Source organism: Papaver somniferum, chromosome 4 (genome assembly GCF_003573695.1).
Source record: "Papaver somniferum cultivar HN1 chromosome 4, ASM357369v1, whole genome shotgun sequence".
Taxonomy (NCBI): Eukaryota; Viridiplantae; Streptophyta; class Magnoliopsida; order Ranunculales; family Papaveraceae; genus Papaver; species Papaver somniferum.
The window spans coordinates 109,647,209-109,652,350 of NC_039361.1; the positions used below are offsets into that span (position 1 = coordinate 109,647,209).

General features: G+C 36.5%; 1 long non-coding RNA gene across 1 annotated transcript; it reads right to left on the minus strand.

The window, feature by feature from the left end:
• Positions 1-1,831: 1,831 nt before the first annotated feature.
• On the minus strand, positions 1,832-4,887 carry LOC113276306. The gene is made up of 4 exons (XR_003324279.1): positions 4,662-4,887; positions 4,016-4,504; positions 3,836-3,924; positions 1,832-3,723 (listed from the first exon to the last, which is right to left on the minus strand). It is a non-coding gene; the product is annotated as an uncharacterized LOC113276306 (long non-coding RNA).
• Positions 4,888-5,142: the final 255 nt, after the last annotated feature.

Below are 5,142 nucleotides of genomic sequence, written 5' to 3' on the forward strand. Positions count from 1 at the left end.
AATGGCTGGAACAACATAGCTTTTCCTCATGAACCTATTCCGGTGCATGACCTTTCTTAAATGAACCTGTAATGAAAGCACGGTTTAGTTACGTATAGGAGATGTTATACAGATACAAATATCATGAATAAGAGTCTTGCAGAACTGATAACTCATTATTCAAGATCTCAAACAACAAAGTTTCCTTGTTAGAGTCAATGATAAATGAACCATAAAACGTTTTACATCACATATACTGTATGATCATACCAATTAATCTCTAATATTTCTTTAATACAGTATTAAATCATAGGAAAAATAAAGAAAAACCTTTATATGCACTGTAAACACAGAATAACTATACAAAATTAGCACATATTTCAGTATTTCACACACGTACTCATGGATCAAAGAAATAAAAATGTGGCAAAACTCTGAATACAACAGAATCATAAGAAGTTTCTATCAGTACACCATATACGTACTACGTATTCATGAACTAAAAATCAACTTCATGTAAAGAAGAATTGATGAATTGATGAATATAACATAATCAAAGCACATATTTCAGTATTACACATACGTACTCATAGATCGAATCCAAAGACAATGGCAAAAGTATGAATAAAACAAAATCAGAAGAGGTTCCTATCAGTACACCATATACGTACTGCGTATTCATAAACTAGAAAATAAACCACATGTAAAGAAGAAGTGATGAATCCATGAATATAACCGAATCAAAGCACATGTTTCAGTATTACACATACATACTCATGGATCGAACCCAAAAACAGTGGCAAAACTTTGAATAAAACAAAATCAAAAGAAGTTTCTATCAGTACGCCATATACGTACTGCGTATTCATGAACTAAAAAATCAACTGCATGTAAAGAAAAAGTGATGAATCCATGAATATAGTCGAATCAAAGCACATATTTCAGTACTACACATACGTACTAATGGATCAACCAAAAAAAATGGCAAAATTTTGAATAAAACAAAATCAGAAGCATTTTATATCGGTACGTCGTATACGTACTGTCGGTTCGTACACAGTAGCAAACTGTAACGAACCTAAAAACCTAAAAACGTCATGAAAATCAATTTGATCTTCATAATACAATCGAAAAACAAATCAAAAGAATAAAAACGAACAAAATAATCAAAGAAGATGATTAGAAAACATACCTGGAAACACAAACAAATCTTCTCGTCGTAAATCATAACGATGCATCTTCTTCTTCTTCTTCTAGGTTTCTGTCAGTACAGGATATACGTACTGCTGCTTCATATGCAAAAACAAACTGAAACACATCTAAAACCAACAAAATAGAAGTGGTATAAGTAAATCTAATAACGAAATGAACAAAAAATATGATTATTCGTCTAGATCTAGTAAATAATCAAAAAATCAAATATGGGGATAAAAAAGCGTAATCAATCACAACAAGGATTAGATCGTGAAACCCTAAAATAAACATTGTAAGAGAAAAATCTCCATATGATTTAATAAAAACGAGAAAGATTGAAGAATAAAATTTGGATTTGTTCAGAACCCATTCGCAGCAGCAGTGAGAAGAAAGAGAAGAAGAAAACGAATATGAAATGTAATGTTCTTCTCGTGTTTATAGACCTGTTAAATAGGAAAGGTTATTTGTGGTATTTTTAAATTTCACACACCTGATCTCACACGTGTACAGGACCTGGACTTAAAAAATTGGGTCCATTTTTCATTTTTCTTTTAATTATGGACCTCTGGTTATTGGACTTTAGTGGGTGGACCTGCCACTAACTAATACCACTATAATAGGATCTACAGGTAATTCCTACTATTAGAAATCAGAAGAATAAACAAGTTTCCATCTCACAAGAAGTAAGAGGAAACAACAAAAAGAAAATTACATTCAGGAGAATAAAATCCCAATTATAAAGGATGTTATTAAAATTCCCGTTCAAACTATATTTCTAAATTGAAGCCCATGAGAAAAGCATGGCTCTAGTATTCTGACCAACTAGCTCGACATCGTTGGTTTTTTCTTCGAAAGTTCTCGAGTTTCTCTCATTCCATACGGACCAGAGTCTAGTTGTAGGGATTAGGGACCAAACCATCTTATCGTCGTTAGGATCCTTTAGTGTGTGCCAAACTTGCAGTAGGCTGAGAATGGTGGAAGGCCAAGCTCCTTGAATACCATTAGAAGGAAGGAGGTACAACCAAATTCTCCTTGCAAAGGAGCATTCAAAAAATAAATGTTTTTCATTTTCCTCGGCACAATGACAGAGAATACACTTATCATGTGATGGTAACCCCACTCTATAAACGTATCAATTGTGATGAAGATCTTACCTTGGGCAGCAGTCCAAAGAAAAAAATTAATTTTAGATGGGACTTTGTTATTCCATAATGGGAAATCTGGATAGACAGTATCTTGGTAGAGAGAAAAGTATAGAGAACCTGTCGAGAATTTTCTTACAGGGGTTAAAGACCAACTTCTTTTGTCTTCTGAGTTGCAAACTGTGGGGGGCTCTAGACCAATGATATCAAGCAGAGAAGTTACTAGATCTCTTCGTCAGTAAATGATCTTCTTAAGCGCATATTCCAACTAATTCAATTCCCAACAAATATTATATGAGGAGAGAAATTCATTTTTATTTGTACCGATCTTGCATATTGAGGGAAAGAGAATACGAAGGGTTTGGTTTCCAACCCAAATGTCAGACCAGAAAGAGATGGAATTTCCATTTTGAACATCAAGAGAAGCAAATTGTGATACCTTATCAGCTTTCTTAGCAATTCCTTTCCAGCAGGATTCCATATGAACCCTTTACCTTGTCTGGAATCCAAAAAGAGGCAGACAGGCCATGCTTTTCATTAATTATAAAAAACCAGAGAGAGTTCTTTTCTAATCCAAATCTCCAACTCCACTAAGCGATCATCGCCAAGTTTAACTGCTGCAAATCTTTAGCACCTAGACCTCCTTTCTCAATTGGAGTACAAACCAGCGACCCATTAGCTAGATGTTTCTTCTCCTCGTCGCCATTATCCCAAAGGAAATTCCTGATTTTCTTCTCCAATACATTTATGGGCCAATTACAAAATGTTCCTACTTTTTGTATTTCGGTTACAAAATGATCACACTTTTGAAATTGGATTACAAGATAGTCATGTTCCGTCCGAAATAACTAATTGGGAAAAAACGGTGTTAGTTATCACCAAAATACCTTTTTGTAACTCCAGCTACTATTAACCATGGTTAAACTATCACATATGGCAGCTGCTGATGTGTACCAACACTTACATGTGGCAGCTTCTGATGGGGCCAACTCTGACATGTGGCAACTGCTGACGTGGCTTGGGTACAAGACGTTTCTAGTGTTGCACAGTTTGCTGCAAGCTGGTGAGGATTTATTGTGGTAGTCAAAATGGAGTCGCTAGTGGTGTACCCTTGCTGCTGTTGAGGTTGCGAACCGACCAGTTGCTTCTATATTGATGATGTGCATCTGAATTGGTGGGGGGATATGCACTGGAATGGTGGTATGGATTTGGTGGTATGCTAGTGGAGATGCAAAATGGTTTGGGAAAACAATGGTGGTGGCTGGTGTAGATGGTGGCTGACATTTCCATACTCGTTTCCTTCCTCGAGCTCGCCATAAATTTGAGTCCCTTCTGTTATGTGATTCTCCATATTCTCGATCAACCTCCTAGCATCATAAGCATTGCTACCATCATCGTTCCCCTCCGCCTGTAGTAAAGAAAATTAATACAACCCAACTGTACAATACCCACAACCCAAAAAAAAAGGAACCAACACGAAATTTGAAATAAAAACATCAAACCAAGGTTTGATTCTTTACCCTGCTAACAACAAACTCCTGAACTTCTGTTACACTCCTCAATGTGGTTACTCCAAATGTGTGCTCTGGCCATTTTCACCAGCAACCTCCTGCACAGAGAACAACCCATTAACTGCAATTCGAATCAGAGAGCAACCCATTCACTGTAAACCTAGTACATTCACTTTGACAGTGCACTACCTGCCTGTATCTTCTCAGCTCAAAGCCATCAATGAACATCCACCATTTCATTGTAAACCTAGTACATTCATCTAGTTCCTGTAACCTACACTGCAACAGTAAACACATCATCCTATCATTTTTGCAACCACCGTCAACTTGAACTGCATCTGAAACCCAACAAAACCATCTGCATCTTCTCTTCATTGCAACATCACCATGGGCACATATCCATTCACCAGATCACCACTCTGCTTCAAGCCATTAAAACAACAATCACCAACAACAACATCATCAAATTAATTTCATAAACCCTATCCAGAACCCTTTCATGTCGCTTCACCTTCGTCTCCTGTATTGCAACTCCATCTCCATCACCAGATTCATAAACCACTGTATAACACAACTCCATCTCCATCACAGATACCACCAGACCCATTGTTTCTCTGCACTTTCTCCACATACAGCTTCAAAAACCCAACTTCCAGTTCCAACCCATTCATCGAATTCCTGTAATTCATAACATAATTGGATAATCAATTAGTAAAACACAAGCATCGTACAGGAAAATCCCAATTTACTCCAATTAGGGTTTATGAAAAAATCTCCAAAATCGTAAAATTAGAGTTTATGAAAATAATATGAAATTGAGAATGTGATTACCAACCTCGTCTGCGAACATTGTGTGTTAATCTTTTGTAAGAGAACCACCGTATTCAACAATCAGATGTTAGTCTTATCTCCAAAATCTTTACAAAAAATCACCGTACGAGAATTAACAAACCATACACACTAACTATACAATCTTATAAGGATCTGCTTGCGATTTCTCTCACTCGAAATCTCTTCTTCTCAATCTCAAGTTTTGCAGAGCTCTGTAACGGTAATGGAGAGAGAAGCGGCCAAAGAAAAATGATTTGGAAAAGAAAACCCTAACGTGTTATATATCAGAATGTAATCTTGCTCATCTGACCGTCTAAACTCTCATCGAGACGAGTAGTAACAAGATTTGCGGCTAGAGATTTGGTGTAGTTAGGTTAAGGACAGACTGGTAATTATACATGGTCATTTAACTCTGACTCGGCGGGACCTACTAACTTAACCAAAGAAATAACGGAAGTGTGACTGATTTGTAAATGGTTTGTAAC